The 17,951-nt window shown below is 40.9% G+C and overlaps 1 protein-coding gene across 1 annotated transcript in view; it reads right to left on the bottom strand.

Moving 5' to 3' along the window:
• Positions 1-9,198, bottom strand: part of LOC134501662 (sodium- and chloride-dependent betaine transporter-like) — a 57,678-nt gene extending 48,480 nt beyond the window's left edge. The window contains exon 1 of the mRNA XM_063309575.1: positions 9,112-9,198. The gene's annotated coding sequence lies outside the window, so the exon portion shown is untranslated. The remainder of the gene's footprint in view (positions 1-9,111) is intronic.
• Positions 9,199-17,951: the final 8,753 nt, after the last annotated feature.

The following is a 17,951-nucleotide window of genomic DNA, read 5'->3' as shown; positions in this document are numbered from 1 at the left end:
CTCATTCTCCAGAATACAGTCCCCACCAGAAGTATGTTTGGCCCTGACCCTCCTTGTATTTCACAAGGCTATGAAGATGATCCTATTTTGATAAGTCTTTGATGGTGGGCGACCATCAATTATTTTACTGTACTCAACAGTGGTTATGTGACTTCTTGGCACTGCTGCTGTTTTTGTTTTATTTCTGAGTTGTGCAGGCTCTGACTAATGGGCAATATGTAAATATGAAAATTAAATAAGCCCATCTGAAGGAAAACAGGTTCTCCGGAACCTCTTCTTTGTATCTTTTTTCTTTCTTTTCTATTCTTCCTTTCCTTTTTCTTTCTTTCTTGCACTTTTAGCTCTCTCTTTGATTTCTTTTTCTTTTTGCTTCCTTACTCTATATTAGTTTGTACTGGTTTTTAGCATTGTTTTTAAAACTTTTAATAAAATTACATATTGAAGGACAAGAGGGTTATTCTAACTCTATCTCCCAAGGTTCCACCTCCTTCCATTTCTTCCTTTTCAAATCACTTGTTTTTCATATCCTACAATTTCAACTTTCCAGAACATATTCTCCTTCCTAATTTGCATCTTCTATTGATCAGAGAAAACCATTTTTCCAGACAGCTGAGATACTTCTCATCTAACACCAACACTGCACTTTCTTTTCCATTTACTGTACCTTTTCATCAACAGACTTCCACTTGCTGCACTGAGGATCAGCACTGTTGTGCCTCAGTCCACTCACCCTGTCCCCTTTGTCAAGAACTTCAAGATCTTTCTTATAGACATGCTGCCTGGCTAACCAGCCAAGCTGAAAGCTCATTTGGAGCAGATTCCTCCTCCAACTTACCAACTTCAGTGCTCAGTGGGTTGAAAAGCAATGTTTTCTAAAAGAATCTCAACAACAACTAATCAAACGCTCTAGTATGTTGAATTCAAATATTAGGGCTGTTCCTCATGGCCACATTAATGTGCATTCATTTCATCTTTGAGTTGGGAGCAAAGAATATTAGCATAAATTGTGTTGCCCTCGCAGCTACCTTTACTACATCTCAGCAACAAGATCAGGCAATGTTGCTCACCTCACACAATTTAATGTGGGATAGTTTTAGGGCAGCAATTGGTGGATTCCTCACCACCATTTCTCTTCCCACACAATGCAGCAACGTGAGAGAAAACCAGGGACTAATCACTCTCCTAAACTTGTGACAGGGTAGGACTGGTGTCGGGGGAGTGTTCAACCTTTCAACCTTTATTTGTATTATTTATTCATTCAGACTTATTTTTCATTATTTATTATGTGCTCCTTCTGACATGGTGATTGGTTTTTTTGATTGGGCAAAGAACTTCTCTCTTCTCCACCCCATTCCACATTTGCATATGTGTGTCTGTATGTTGTACGTTGTGCTTCTCCTACTTTATGATTTCCCTAGCACTGCGCGCACAGACAACAGATCAAATAGCCTAGCTGACAGATCTATCAATCTTCTGGAAGTTCACTATTCCAGTGTAAAGAGAAAAAGACCAGGTACCCAGTATCTCTTGCAGCCAAAGACAAAATGTCATGGTGGCATAGTGCCCAGTGGCTGGACAGGGAGCAGTATTTCCATAGCAGACTTGCCAGGCCAACTGGAACTCAACAGACTGCTGTCCCTGACTTTACGGTCTCCAGGTTCATCTTCAAGGCACCCTAAATTATCAATATGGGAACTTTGACGGTGCTATAAAGTGGCAGAGGTCAAGTCTGCAACCCCCACCCCCAACATGCTGGCATGGATTTCTTGGTCCTCCTGCAGAATCTGCAATCTGAAATGCAGAACTGCAAATGCAGGGAGACAGATTCTACTGGAAGAAATTCCTAACTGTGCTAATAATTTAGGAGTGAAACCAGTTGTACAGAGAAGTGATGGGCTTTTCTTCACTGGATGTGCTCAGGTAGAGGCCAGCCAGCCATCTTCTGGGAATACATTAGTTTGGCTTCCTGCAATGAGCAGGTTATTTGACTCAATGAGTTGGCCCCAACTCTATGATTCTATGGTGAAACAAGGATAATGGAAGGGAAATTACACAGGCATAAGGATTAATGCCAAGCTGTCAGAGAGCATTCAGTTCCTAATAACTGTTGCATGGATTATATTTCCCCAAAACAGGAGAACACACCATTCATGAGCTCTAGCACTGCAAAAGAAAAGACCTTCTTTACTCCAGTTTCAAATAAATTGGCCCAGAACCAGAAAAACTGACTAAGCTTTCGGAATGAGCTGACATCCAACATCCAACATCCAAGAGACATCCAAAACTGATTTTGAACTAGTGCAAAGTCTTCGCGTGGAAGGGCCCTAGTATAACAGTAGAGAAGAACTGGGTGAACAAACCCAAAGCAAAATGGAATCCATTTGGTAAAGCTTAGTATGAATCAGGTTCTTACATCTCCACAATACTGTGTAGAAAAAGAAGAAAGTTTGGTGGATCTACTAATTCAGCTATATTCTCTACTGTGAAATTGTTAAGAAGGTACATTTAAGCACACTATAACATAGAACGAGACCTGCAGGACACTTCTAAGTCATATGTCCATTATTTTTATTTTATTTATTAAATTTAGCCGCCGCCCATCTCCCCCCAAAGAGGGGACTCTGGGTGGTTTACAACAAAGATAAAAGCATTAAAATACCATAAATAAATATAAATACAAATATAATATTAAACATAAATACAATGTAAAATCCAGAGGATGAGAATAGTTGGAATATCATTCATGTGTATCTAAAGGGGCCATTTTAGGGTGCTAACCATCTCCAGGTGTGATTACTTCCCTTCCCGCCTCAAGCGAGGTGGCAGAACCAGATCTTCAATTGTTTTTGGAAGGCCGCAAGAGATGGAATCTGTCTTATCTCTGGGGGAAGAATGTTCCAGAGGGTGGGAGCCGCTTCAGAGAAGGCCCGCTTCCTGGGCCCCGCCAGTTGGAATTCTCTTACAGATGGGGTCCATAACATGCCCATTCTGCATGACTGAGTGGGATGGGTTGATGCAATGGGGATGAGACAGCCCTTCGGGTACCCAAGACCCATGCCATGAAGGGCTTTAAAGGTAATAATCAACACCTTGAATTGCACCCGGAAGCAGACTGCACCCAATGCAGCTCGCGAAGCAATGGTGTAACATATGCCAATCTAGGGGCACCAAGAATTGCCCATGCAGCTGCATTTTGGACCAGCTGTAGCTTCTGGATACTCTTCAATGGTAGCCCCATGTAGAGCGCATTGCAGTAGTCTGTATGGGAGATGACTACGGCATGAGTGACTGTGCAAAAGGGCCTCCTGGTCCAGGAAAGGGCGTAACTGGCGCACAACATAAAGTTGTGCAAAGGCCCTCCTGGCCATGACTGCCACCTGCTCTTCGAATTATATATACTTATAATTATAGTATGAACAGTGTGTGTGTATATGTGTGTGTGTGTGAGAGAGAGAGAGAGGGAGAGGGAGGGAGGGAGAGGGATTCATTAGCATCTCTGAAGTCTATATTGCCAGGGTTCCCCAACATGGCAACCAAGAGAGCACCATTATGCCAGAGAATACCTTCCTTACTGTGCATCAAAGTCTTGGCCCTATCATCTGACCTTTACATTTTTTTATAAAAAAATACTCTAATTAAAACAAATGAAAAGCAAGATAAATCAACATCTTCCGACATCCAGCCTCATCAGTTTGCTGAGAAAATTAAACAATGAGGGTCTATAGCCCAATGCCAGTTTGGAAGTAAGCCCATCCAACTAGAAAAAGAATAAAGGTGAGCAGAGGTAGACAAAAGTGTCCTGTGGGCTGGGGTGGCAAGAGAGGATGGTAGGTAGCAGACTTTATAACATTGGAAATGTCCCCCAACTTCTCTGTTTCCCAAATTACAGGAAAGAAACTATGGAAAATCTTGGCCTTATCCACATGCAACTCAAGATATAGCCTTAGTCACTTTGCATTATTACGTATCCTTGTCTCAGGCTTCAAATGTTCCATTTTGGGATCTCTACCAAGAAATTAAGCCAATCAAAGAATCTAAGAAAACAGTTCTCTGAGACTGACTCTCTTAGATCAAAATATAGGGGTGGGACTGGGTGTATTTGAAACACTATCCCAAATATATGTTTCTATGTATAGAAACAGACACATTCCATTTTCTAGGAGGCTAGACTGGAATTCGTTTCCACAATCTGCATTTATGCCTGCATTGTACTGGATTGGGAGTTAGTAATACAGATGCCTGGTGCCAGGAAATCCATTCTTCCTCTAAATTCCTTGGACTGTTCATGTGTCAAGACTGTCCCTGCTCATCTGCTTTTGAAATTTTATGTTTGGTTTGTGATCAACCTTATTTATTTATTTAATTTATGCACCAACCATCTCACCATGAAAGTGACTCTGGGTGGCTTACAAATAAACATTCATAAAAACCATTATAAAAAGTACAAAAAATACAAAGTTAAAAGAGAAAAACTAAAAGACGGAAAGAGCGTCATCAAAGAATGTATGGGTATGCTTTAAAAACTAGGTTGCTAGACAGCACAATTCTCTGGTTTTGCAAAGTTTGTCTGCGAAACCTGGCTAGTAGGTTAGATTTTGAAAAGGGCTTTTGTGGAAAATCTCACAATGCAGTCGCCTAGATGGATTGGGACTGGCTAAGCTAGGTGGCCTGATTCAGGGTCATGGGCAGAATACAAACAGAAAGAGGCTGCCTTTTGTCATAGTAAACCACATGTTCACAATAAACTTTGTGCCCAAACTTTCATAAATTAACTGATTCTAGGCCATGGTTTATATAAAAGTGGGCAGTTTCCTTAGTTGGGTCTATCAAAAATCCAGCTCTTTAAACGAGCTGTTGAAAGTGCACATATATATATCTAAATGTATATCTAATTTGCAAATAAAACAATGTGACAGAAGCTGACAAATATCAGCTTCTGAAGCCAGGGGCCTCACACATATACATTCCTACACAAACGTCTATTTTATTGCACTAAGTTTACATTAATATTTATTTATTTTGTTTATTTATTTATCCCTGCCCATCTCCTCCTGTCGGAGGCCTCTGGGCGGTTTACAACAAGTGGTTAAAACCATCATATTATATGTTTGTATATTGCTCAATTGGAATACTTTCCGGAGTCTACCCTCCACTTTAATTATTGGAGGAAGCATGGATTATACATCTAACAAATAGAAAAACTTTTGTACAGAACTTCCTTTAATGTACAGCATTTTTAATAAATGTCTCAGGAATCCTTTTTAAAAGAAATTTCCCTATTTAATATTTAATTTACATAAATATACTTTATGCAGACTTTTTAAATGTACATGAAGTGCTCTTTTGAAAAACAGTATCTTTTTGTATACATCTTCCATACACAAATGTGTGTGTGTGTGTGTGTGATATGAATTAATTAAATTTGGAAAAGACTTCATTCACTGCTGTTATCTGTTCCTTGTCAATTAAAGTCTGTTTTGAAGTTCTTGCAAATCCATTCCCATAGAAGTCCATGGCAGATTTCTTTTGCAATCCATTCCATTGATATTTTCTATCTACAGTGTAGATATATGGACAGATACAATAATATGGTTATGTTTTGGGGGTTCTTTGTTCCTTTGATTTTTGCGTAAAAATAAGCTGGTGGGGATTCCTGAAGTTTTGATTTGGCAACAGGGAAAGTAAGGTCAAATGTTGGCAATGCACTTGATCCTGAGGTGGGTACAAACAACTACAAAGAATTCCCAGGGATGGTCCATTAAAAAAAATCTGAATAGTTGCCTTTAGTTAATGATACCCGTACAGACAAGAGAGTCAAGACGTTAAGTCATCAACCCTTTTACAGTAAATCACAAATGACATCCGACCAAGCTAATATCTACTTGGATTTCTCTGGAAGCCAATTAGCCAATGTTTAGATTAGGACTGCCAATCCTGGCTATGGTACAACTCCAGTAGTAAAGTCCAAGTCTGAGGAACATGCAGCAGAAGGTTAAAGGATTGTAGCAACTTTGCTTATTATATCAAGCTGTCTATAGATAAGGTATTTCCGTAGATTAAAATGTTTTCCAGTTATTTCAATTGTCTGTTGCAAATTTACAAGCAAATCTTGCTCACAGTCACCCATGCCTTAGTCACCTTCCATTTGGATTTCTGCAGTGTGCTCTACATGGTGCCTTTGAAGACCATCCAGAAACTGCAATTGGTCCAGAATGCAGCAGCACATGCAGTTTTGGGTGCTCTGTGGTTCACCTGAGTAACTCCACTGCTGCATGAGCTGCACTGGCTTCCAGATGCTTTCTGGGTGCAATTCAAGGTGCTGGTTATCACCTTTAAAGCCCTACATGGCACAGGGCCAGGTTACTTGTGGGACCACCTTGCCCTAAGGGTATCTGCCCAACCTACTAGGTTAGATATGGTGGGCATGCTCCAGGTCCCCTCCCTTAACATTGCCACCTGATGAGACCTCAGAGGTTTGCCTTCTCATGGCCGCCCCAGTCCTTTGGAACAGCCTCCCTCCAGAGATCAGAAGGATCCCTACCCTTTTAGCTTTCCAGAGGGCTGTGAAGACCTGGCTCTTCCCCGAAGCTTTGGGCTAGGATGGGGGTTGAGCTGCAAGGATGCTTGGTCTGGTGCCTGGGGGGAAGGGCACTTTTGTTTTTAACCATGTTTTTATGGATTGATAGGCAGCTGTATAAGCCCTGTAAATTAATAAATAAGTCTGCAGCAGTAAGGTATACAGAGGCTTATTATGCATACATCTGCATATAAACACATGGAATGAAAGAAAAAGATACTTGCGAGATGAGATCTTCAGCTCAAGTTGAATAATGACTTACTCCCAGACAGTTCCACTGAATTACTTCTAAAATAGATGTGTATAGGACTACACATTTAAAGACCTAACACCGTAATTCTTCAATGGACTAGTTCAGTGTTTCTCCACCTCAGTATCTTTAAGATATGTAGACTTCAACTCCCAGAATTTCCCAGCCAGGACAGGGAGCATCTTAAAGTTGCTGAGGTTGGGACTAGACTATTCTGACAAGAATATACGCAGCATTCAAATTTTTCCAGCAAAGAACAAACAGAGATTCTGTATGACATACCTTTTTAAAGGTAAGTCAAGGGCTGGCATTTGAAATGGTGTAATGAGCCTAGTGCCGAAAGATTTATTCTACAGTTCTCTGTATGTCTGCTCAGTACCAATTCCCACTGAATCCAACAAATAAGCAGATTTAGGTGTCTAAATGACAAATCATCGTGGATCCAAAGCACAGAGCTAACTTTTTGCAGAATGAAATGACTCCAACAGCATACAGTTCAGTTCCAAGGGTATGTTCTGTTATTTTTAGCACTTAGTCCAGAGTTTGGGCTGTCAAATTTCCATCCCTTGAAAGCATAACCAATGGGAAGGGATGGTGGGACCTGCAATTCACCAACGTTTCCAAGGCTGTAAGTTCCCGTATGTACTCCAGCCATATGTTACTCATAAACATTCATCTGTATGAACTGAAAGCTCATTTGATCCATGCCTCCTAAATAAACCTTCCCTGTCCCCAGAGTCTTCCAGATACTGGTTGTGCTTGCTGGAAAATGTGGCAATTATAATTTAATGCATCTGGAAGACACTAGATTCAGGATACTTATGCACAGATTTAAATATCCTTCAGAGTTGGTACTTTGCTAACTTTTGCAATGCAGTTCTCCACCCGCCCCCCAAAAAGTAACAAAAATATTTCTAAATGTATGTTTTACAATAAAATTCATTTAGAGATGCATCCATCTCAGTGGAATATTTTTAGAAATACATATATTTGAGGAAAAAATATACACCTGAACACATACACACACTCATACGGAATGATGGTTCATCTCTGTAATGTAAAAGAATCCTACATTCCAGAAAAAAATCAGAAATAATCCACTAGACCAGAAGCAGAGTGATCTACCTTCATTTAACCTCTCCTAGACCCTTTGCTAGGGATAAGAAAAAGAGTTTCTTCTTGATCTGTGCAACAGTAATGGGCAGCATTTCCCATCACACCAGAACAATACAGCTGTTAAAAAGCATAGAAACTGTATCAATGTCAGTTTTCTCCATGTGCAGCTCAGAGCAAATTAGAGACTGGTCATCTGACTCAATCTTCCCATCCTAAATGGGCCCTTCTGGACATGGGGCCAGCCAGAGCCAACCAGGGCTAGCCCTGCCACTAGCCAAGAGAAGCAACAGCCTCAGGACAGCATCAGCAGCTTCCTGACTGTCTCCTCCTGGTCCCCCAGCCAGTCCTTCTCTTGAGGGACATGGCAGTGTCTAGGCTGTGCAGCTTGCCCTGTACCTCCTAACCCATGCTCCGGTGAGATGGAGGACCCTCCCCCTTTGCCAATGCTAAAAAGTCAAGTGGTCATCCCACAGACTTCGGGGCATGGAACGGGAGCATCCCATGCTCCACTGTCCGTGTTAAGTTTGCAAAATAATAGTCAGGATCAGGATCATGCTTTCCATGGGGTCCTCTTCTGTCAAGGGTGGCGGGACACAGAGAGAAACAACATGACTTCTCAATCTAATAAACAAATTCCTGACCCATGTCCCTGACTCCTCTTATCCGTGTCGCCTTGGCTGCTTTCTTTGACCACCCTTGTCTTCCTTGAGCATTGCTTGCCTGCTTCCCAGCCCATCTCTCCTCTTCCTGCCTCCTTCTGAATCCTCGTCACTGCTGGCAACTTATCCTTCTCCTACGATGCTGGTCTGTGCAGAGCTACAAAATGCCCATTAGTGCCTCCGCCCTACCATACATTCCTGTGACTGCGGCTTCAGAGTCTCACCTCATCTCTTTGCCTCTTGTCACTTTGCTCAGGCATGTGGTGGGAAGATATAATCAGAAACTGGAACCTGCCCTCAAGCCAGCTCATTTTCTTTGGCTGAAGTCCCCAACAAAACAAACCCAGGAGTAAATCCCCTCAAAGACCCGTCTTTTCCCATTGAGTAAACCAATATTTGGGGGACTAAAGATTCCCTTACACAACTGCCGGTGCTCCCTGGCGTCCCCTCAATGTTTAGTTTCACTCAAGTTACCAAACATGGAACGGGCAGATGAAAAAGTGACTCACCTCTCCTCTGACTTGTCCAACTAGAAATCAGCTGGGGAATATAATGAAAAATTAACAGGCGAGGCTCAGGGCCATGTGGAGAGAAAGCACTGTTTGAGCAAAGAGTGCTCTCCTCCCATCCTGTCTCTTTCTCTCCACCCCTTTCCCTCCCCTCCTGCAAGTTATTTCCAATAAATTATCACCAGAGATCTGGGGTGGGTGGAGGTCTGGGAGAAAGCACGTGTGTGCTTGTTTGAATGTTTTCCTGAAATGGGGGGAGAGACGGGGAATGACTAGCAGTCTCTCGAATCTCATAATATCCCTCCTCTTTACGAAGGTATGCCAGAGGGTGGGTAGGGACGGGGCCTGCAAACAAGTGGGTTGGCCGGCAGACAGAACACAAAAAATTAACTTCTCAGGACATTGAGGGGAGAATGAGACTGAAGTTTTGCACATATGCACTATGTACAAGGAGGCTATTTGTACAGGACTCCTGAGGTTCAAGATAATAACTATAGCACTGCGGTATAAATGTGTCTGTTTATGTGTATGTCCCTGCATGCCCCCTGTTTGCATCTGGAACATTGCGTTATGGATTTCATTTGTATTCCCTGCCTTGTTTCCTTCAAGAGTGTTAGGCGGGGATGTTAGCCGTACAATAGCCGTGTGGAAGCAACACAGCCAAGGGCTACTGGCAGAGTTTCATCACTGACAGTGGAGCTGAAGAGAGTCTCTCACACTGCACATTCTAGCTGCACACATGTTTACTTCAAGTAAGCATCACCGATCTGTCTTCTGCTGGGCGGTTTTTTCCTCCTGGCTGACCGACGTTCAGAGAAGCTTGGTGATGCTATGCAAGAGGCTCCAGGGGGCTTCTAAGATTTGATGTAGGAAGGCTAAATCCCACACGGGCACAGATAAGGAGCCTATTACACAGTGGCTTACAGTGTAGCCACTGCAATATTGCCTCCTCAAAGCCACGTCTCTCTGAAATGATTGTTCTTTTGCCCATGTACAGAGGGTCACAGAGCTAGCTGCTGTTGGTGGAAGAGGCATTATTTTTCCACTGTCAGACCACGGGGTCAAAGAAGGGGGGAGATGCTCACATCACGAGATATACCAGGAAGTATCCTAGCTTACAAGGAAGCAAGCTGACTCTTCATCCAGTAAAGGTTCTTCACCCCTACGTCAAGCATATCACTAAAGTGAATAATTTTCTAGCAGACATCTATACATTTTTAACTGAAGAATCAAATAGGGAATTATGAACAAGACAATACATCAACCTAAGTTTCAGAAATGGCATTACCATCATTTCTTCTTTTTTAAATTTAAGGTGGCAGCAGGAGGTGGAGAATTTGGCTTAATACCAGACATCTAAAACAATGCTTGTTCCCATACCAGCCTACTTTTCCATGGAAGACATCTGTAGCGAGATGACTTGTGGCCAGAGAGAGAGAGAACCTTCTTAGTGGTGGGACTTCTTATGGCAATTCTTTCTCAGGAGACCACTAGGTGTTTTTATTCTCCCAGGCTCTTAAATATAGCATATTTTGTCCTACAATTATGTGAACTATGGGCAGATGTCCCAGGGGACCAAGGGAGGTGTGTGTGTGTGTGTGTGTGTGCGTGCGCGCGCTCATGCTGGATGTTTTCTTCCAAAGCTGAAGAGAAGGGGTTTTTTTATTACTTATCCACTCACTGGTAGAACCGCACTATAATATATTGCTGTATGTTATCAGTGTGTGTTTAACTTCCTTATTAAATTCCTGAAAAGTTTCTCTGAAAGATGGCATATAAATTTTTAAAAAATATTTTTTTAAGTTAAAATTCATTTAAAGAGGGATTGAGACTTCTGAAGGTTTGATAGGACAAACAGAAATGTTCATTATATATGGCTTTTCTAATGCTGCTGCATTATTTAAAATAAAAGCTGGGGATGAATGACCTTCTGAAATTCTCCATTGAATGTGTGGGCAGGGAAATAGCTGGCCTTGGGGACTGAAGTGATGTCTGTTTTAGATGGGGTTGCATTTCTGAAGAAAAGATGGTTCATGATTTGAAAGTGCTCTTAGATCCTCAATAAGTCAAGGATTTGGAGGTGGCATCTGGAGCAAGGAGCATCTTTGCACAACTACATTTAACATGCCAACCTCAACTTCATGTGATATACACCAAGATTATAATCTGTCCAGACTTCTGCAGCGTGCTTTATGTGAGGCTACTCTTAAAAACTGTCGAGAAGGAATTAGTCCAAAATGAGGGAGCTGGGATGTTAATCATTGCAAGATCCATGGATCATAAGATACTTATCTTGAAAGACCTGCGCTGGCTGCCAATTGCCTACCAGCACAAGTTAAATTGTAGGGTTATCTTTTAAAATCCTAAAGTTATTTAGATGAGTAGTGAGGCCCTTTTGAAGATGCCTCAGCTGCCAGAACCTAACTTTTATAGTTATTTAGGGTAAGCTGCCTTGGGTGTTCATATGAACAGAAAAGCAGAGTATGAATTCAATAAATAAAAAATTGAATGGACAGTTTGGCTGAATTTCTCCAGGGGAAGGAAAAATTCTCCAACAGCTTCTCAAGGGGAGGTCTCTTAGTGGTTATACAGACCCTACATCCTTCTCTTCCCAGGGAAGCCTAGGAGATAACAGATAGCTGAATGAAAGACAAGGTAGTCACAACTTTTCCTTTGACTGCCTCATCACTGATAAGTGCATGAAAGCCATATTCCATCAATGAGAATTTCTCTCCTATTTTTTGGAAGAATTTCAGAAGCAAATTTTCTGTCATCAAAGTGAACAGGAAGTGGTAGACAAAAATGGAGAATTTCTCTGGCCAGCACAACTTAAGAGTCTCCTTTCCATGCACCTCCTAGAAGTCATGACCCTTTATTCTGAGTCAGCCACATCAGGCAAGATAGACAATGGTGGCTGAGAAGTTGCACATCATATTTAAAAGATTTTTTTATCAAAAGGTCAAAATCCCAAAAGGTCCTATTTCTTTATCATAAGACATATTAAAGGATTGGCAGAGCAATCTTAGCTGAGAGGTGGGAATAAACTGAAGTAGCAAAAAATCCATTCTACCAAAGCCCTGCCTGTTAATGCCGGTGAGGGGTTATGGGAAGGAAGGGGTTTTCCAAAAGCAGGCCAAGAAAATCTTTGCTATTTTGCCTTTCATCCTCATAACCACTGGAATCAGCAAGGAAGGAATTAAATATGCCAGCTCCAGAATGTCATGGGTTTGAACGAAGGCCTTTTGGAGCTATGAAAGTGCTTTAATTTTACAGATACACCTGAATCGGTTTTTATTCTGGTGGGGACTACATCAAACAAGATATCCACAAACACATTGAAAAAATGAAACTCCACTCCAAACACCTCCTTCCAGGCAGTTTTCCTGTAGGATAAGCTATACTGTTATTTTCAAGGGAGCATGTATACAGGGCTGCAACTAGGGGCGGACAACCGGGGCGCCGTGCTGGGGGGGGCGCCAAATGAGTGCTGGGGGGGGGGTTCCAAAATGTGCGTGGAATCCATGTTTGCCCCAGGTGACACAGACCCAAATTGCAGCCCTGCATGTATGAGACTATACCACAAATGCTATATAATACTGGATCTCGGTATTTTCATTACTGTGCAAGCCATGGTATTCCCTGTGACATTCTATGGAAATAAAAGTTGCACCTTGAAGAAGCAAGATAGGATGAGTATGGATTATCGAATGAATCAAGAGTTCTCACTTGAGTTACAAAAGACCAGGCTCAAATTATCCTACTTTGGACACATTATGCAAAGACCTAGCTCTCTGGAGAAGGCTCTAATGCTGGGAAAGGTGGAAAGAAAGAAAGAGAAGAAGAGGGCAACCAGCAGCAAGGTGGATGGACTCAGTTACAGTGGCAATGGAGGTGCCATTGGAAGAGCTGAAGGACCAGGTTAGGGACAGATCATCATGAAGAAAATCTATCTATGTGGTCACTAAGAGTCAACAATGACTTGATGGCACGTAATCAATCAATCAAGATAGATAGATAGATAGATTTGCTAATCTGATGCCTTCCCATTTGGTTGGGATTACAACTCTTAGCATTTGGAGCTGAGAATTCTGAGAATTGCCATCTTATATCTCTGCATGGTGCAGAGTGGGGGAAAACTGCTTTACATCTTTTAAAATACAAGAATACAACTACTAAAGATGTAATTATAGAATTTTCCTAAGAAGAAAAATGTATCAGCTCAAATCAATATTATGGGCAGTTAAGCATCAGTTCATATTAATTTGTTGCATCTTCTCAACCATTTCAATTTATCAACTTATGATGAAATTGTTATGTGGTTACATATTTATGAAATATATATCATTCTGCGGTATCTATTGTACAGTATCTATCTATGGCCTGAGTTTTAATCAATCAATGCATTATTTTCATGCTTTTATAGTTAGATTATAACCAGAGTTCCTTCCTATAAGAAGAAAACTTTTAAGTGAGTGTGGCATTGGGGTAAACCTTTTATATGTATTGTCTGATTCAAGCAGCTTCTTAAATTATTTCCCAGACAGTACAAATGGATCCATTATATCAAATTATATTTAAATCTTAGATATTTTTTCTTTAATATGTGGTTAATCAATATGGTATCAGATTACTAGGCATATGCAAACATTCTTAATTAAAGAAACAGACCTCAGAAGGGAATAAACATAATTAATTTGCTGGCCAACAGTGGTTTTAATAATATATCGTAGACAGCGGGACAATATTCTGGTTTATAATGAAAATATAGCACACACCCAACCAAACCTTCTAAATCTCATTAATATCAATGGGAAAATTAGTATCTCATATTTATACTTTATTCATTTAATTAATCTTCATTTAAAATCTCACTTTTGGCTCAAGAGCCCCCATAAAGTTACCAGATTACTGAGATAGATTGCAATAAATGCATTAAAAATGGTCCTCTATATGTACATTATGAAGTTCCTCCAAGGAAATCAGGACACTGTACATAAATTTGCAGTGAATATGTGAAATTGTCTAAATTACCCAAAGCAATGGTCTAGCTACCATGCCATACCAAAATTAGGATTAGAGTTAATTATCAAAATTAGGATAATTTAACTGTTCCCACCCATATCGCTCATAGGCAATGCTCCAAAATTGTTTATGCTTGGTAAACAGATTTTTTTAAAAAAAATCTGGCAATATAAAGGCACTCACATGCCCTACTTATTCAATCAGTGCTTTGCACAATAATCCTATTATTTATTGCTGTACATTTTACACCCCACCCATATAGTTTGCCAAGCAATTTCTTGCATTATCTTAACCTCCGGTATCGGAGCAGCTTTACTATGTTACAAGAAAGTAAAGATGAAGTTCTTAAAAAACAAAGACAAGGGTAAAGGAGATTGAGGAACTAATTTGCATGACCAGAAAGGAAAAACAAAACAAAAAACAGCTGCTGTATTATGAATGCCAACATTTTTATTCCCATTGGCCAAGATCCAAACAGCCACCTAACATGAACTGCATGCTCAGACAAACTCTGGATTTGTTTCCCTAGAACAGTGTCTATTACGCCCTATGAAAAACCCCTTTGAAATCTGCCATTCAAGATGAGTAGGCACTTTGGGGTTCATGGGCACCAAGATGCTGGAGGACAGCTCCATTGGCATCTGCCAGTTTCCTTACTTCACCTGACGCTAATTAAAAAGAAACATTTTAATGTAAAAAACATTAAATGGGAAGCAAGCATGCCCCAAAGCAGAGCACCAGTCTCTAGCATCCTGTTTATTTACAAGAATTCCTCTTGGTCCAATTTAGGGTTACACAGACCTTCTAAGAAAATAACATTGGCAAATGGATGCAGCCCAGTGCTTTGCTTAGAAATGTGCCCAACAGTTCCCACATAAGGCAACAGGAGGCTGGAATGGTAGGGAGCGTCCTAGAAGGTAGAGGAGAAGTACAGGAGCAGCCTCTCACAGGATTCACCTTCTGATGTACAGGTATTTTGTGACTGTATATTATACAAGGCCACAATAAAATGTCCTGACAGCCAAAAGATATCAGAGATTAAACCTGGGAGTTGCATCTAGGCACGTCCTCTCTACCAGTGAACTATGATTCCTTCCTTAGATGCTGTATATCCTAAACATAAGAGATTTTTGTAATCCTGCTGCTAAATATTTAACTTTTATTGAAGCATATTGAAATTATATGTGTCAGCACTATTGCCTGAATTGCTAGCTAGAAAGATCATTAGCTTTTTGAATTGCTGTTGTTCTTAACCAACTTTGAAGAAGCACGTGATACTAGCAATGTGAACTGAAGTGAAGCCTCTCGCTTTTCCAAGTGGCCTTCCAAAATCAAACACTAATGAAAATATTGCAAGGACAAGGCTGGCTGTTCCACTGAAAAGCTGGAGATCCCTTCCAGAAAGTCCCCTTACCCATTTGCAAGATTTCCTGCGAATGTCTCTGGATATTTTAACTCCTGCCCAGAGACAGCAGGCAGTCTGGATCCAAAGGGACACTTCACTTAGCATGCAGATTCAAAGCTTTATTTACTCCCCATAGTAAACATACTATAAAGCACTTGAGGTGAATAACAATTCCTGGTTTCTATCTAAATTTCTTATTTGAACCGATTGACATGTATGGCATTTCATCAATCCTTAAATGGAGAGGGGATAACTCTCCACAATGAATTGATGGTCTGGTCAATAATTTGATTTTCTTTTAACTGTTATCACTAATCCTTCAGTTATATACTTTTAGTCCAGCAATTAATTGCTCTTTTATAGTTAATAAAACAGACTGACAGAGTGGCAAAGTAGAATTTCAGAGCTCCAAAAGGCATCCCCATCTTCAGGAATTTTCTGTCTCTACCAAAAGGTACCAGACTTAGCTCACATGCCATCTTTGTTTTAAATAGTCAATTACTGCCCAACTATCAGTCAATAATAAGCAATCCCACTTAATATTTCAGAGACCTGCAGCAGCATTTGCTGCTCGGTTTCTCCTCCCTGCCCACTTATTTCTGTTGCAAAAACCCCTCCCGCTGAAATTACTCACATGAGAAAATCTGCATGAATTACAGGACTGGTATAAATCACACTCCAGTCTGGAGGCATAATGGGGAGATGGGGCTTCCAAGTGTGGTGATCCACAGCTCCTTGCAGCATGATCTCTAGGAAACTTCTCTGTATCTTCTCTTCTCTGCGGGAAACTTTTTGATTTTAGAAAGAAGCAGCTTTGGAGGCTGGCAAAGTGGATGCTTCCAATGTCATATTTTTCCTCTGAACTTATGAAACCCACACAGGCAGTAAAAAGTCGAAAGCGCACAAAATTGAGTTTAAATAATAATAATCAATTTAATCAACAATCACTGTAAAACTCCAGGCTCACAACTCATGAGCAGTCCTGCACAAATTCACTGCCTTGGCAATCACATGGTGCTCCTGCTCAGCATGTGTGCGGGTTTCATGAGTTGTGTGAGTGCAGCACATGTGCCTATCTTAGAGGGAACATAACCTCAGAAGAGAAATATGATATTGGTTCCTGCTTAGTCCACGCTGCAGCAGCATCAAGCAACCTGGCTGCTGCAATTCAGCCAAGGCACAAGCCTTTTTTGTCATCGGACGGCAGGCAGGCAGCAGCTGACCTGCTCCGGATCCCAGAGCTTCCAGCCCACAAAGTAGCACCTCCCTCCAAAATAGTTTTAATTCATTTCCCTCCTCCTTCCAAAAAAGTTTTAATTAAAGTCTGCTGAGTTTCAGGCTGCACAAGATCCATGATGGCTGTTAACTTTGTAAAAATTTCAAATTTTAAATTAATAATAACTAAAGTTCAGAATATATCCAGAGAAAAGGAAAGTGGGGGGATGAAAGAGAAAGGGTTATCTAATTGTTTTTTGTATAATGCTTTTGTTTTTTGTTTTTTCAATTTTTTCTTTCATTACAATATCAAATTCCAAATAAAGAAAAGATGCTAGAAAAATTAGATGCCTACAATATATTGATTGCAACTATCGGTTATCAATGAGTTTATATTATAGTGAGTTTATATTACAGGTAGTCCTTGTTTAGTGACCACAATGGGGACCAGCAACTCAGTCACATAGTGACACGGTCACTAAATGGAAAATCACAGGACTGTGACTGTGTTTATGACTTTACTTCAGCTTTTCTTTTCCTCACTCCCCCACCCTTTGGAATGCTCACCCTGGTGCTGGGATAATTAGCAAGAAGGGAATTGATGTTTGTATTTACATTCATTGGAGAGGAAGGCATTACAAGAGAGCAAGCAGGCACACAATGGGGAATACACATCGAAGGGAATGGCTGTTTTGTCTAGAGTGCTCTCTGAGCCACTGAGGAGGCAAACATAAAACAAAGGTGTGAAAGTGATTAAAGTTTTGTCAGTTATAGCCAGCAGCTGCCAGCTGGCTAATTAAGGTCACAGATCTGGGCTTGTTAACTCGCAGTTCGCACTTTTCGTGTAAGCACTACACTGTGGAGAAAAGCAGGAAGAGATTGCTTGTTTAGGCAATTTCTCCACTCTGGGAGAGGGGGTGAAGGAAAAAAAAATGGGTCAAACACAGGACAGAGCATACTAACCGACTGTAATGGTGGAAACATGACTGAGATAGAGATGCTGTGAAAGTCATAAATGCAAGCATTGGTAGCAAAGTTACTTTTTCATCGCTGTCATAACTTGGAATGGTTGCTGCCCGAGGCAGTTGTTAAGTGTGGTCTAGCTGTATAATCTGTAAACATGTATATGTAGAGCCAGTTTGGTGTAGTGGTTAAGGCACCAGGCTAGAAACTGGGAGACTATAAATTCTAAGCCTGC

The sequence above is a fragment of the Candoia aspera genome, chromosome 7 (genome assembly GCF_035149785.1).
Source record: "Candoia aspera isolate rCanAsp1 chromosome 7, rCanAsp1.hap2, whole genome shotgun sequence".
NCBI classification, from domain to species: Eukaryota; Metazoa; Chordata; class Lepidosauria; order Squamata; family Boidae; genus Candoia; species Candoia aspera.
This window is presented reverse-complemented; position numbering and strand designations above follow the sequence as displayed.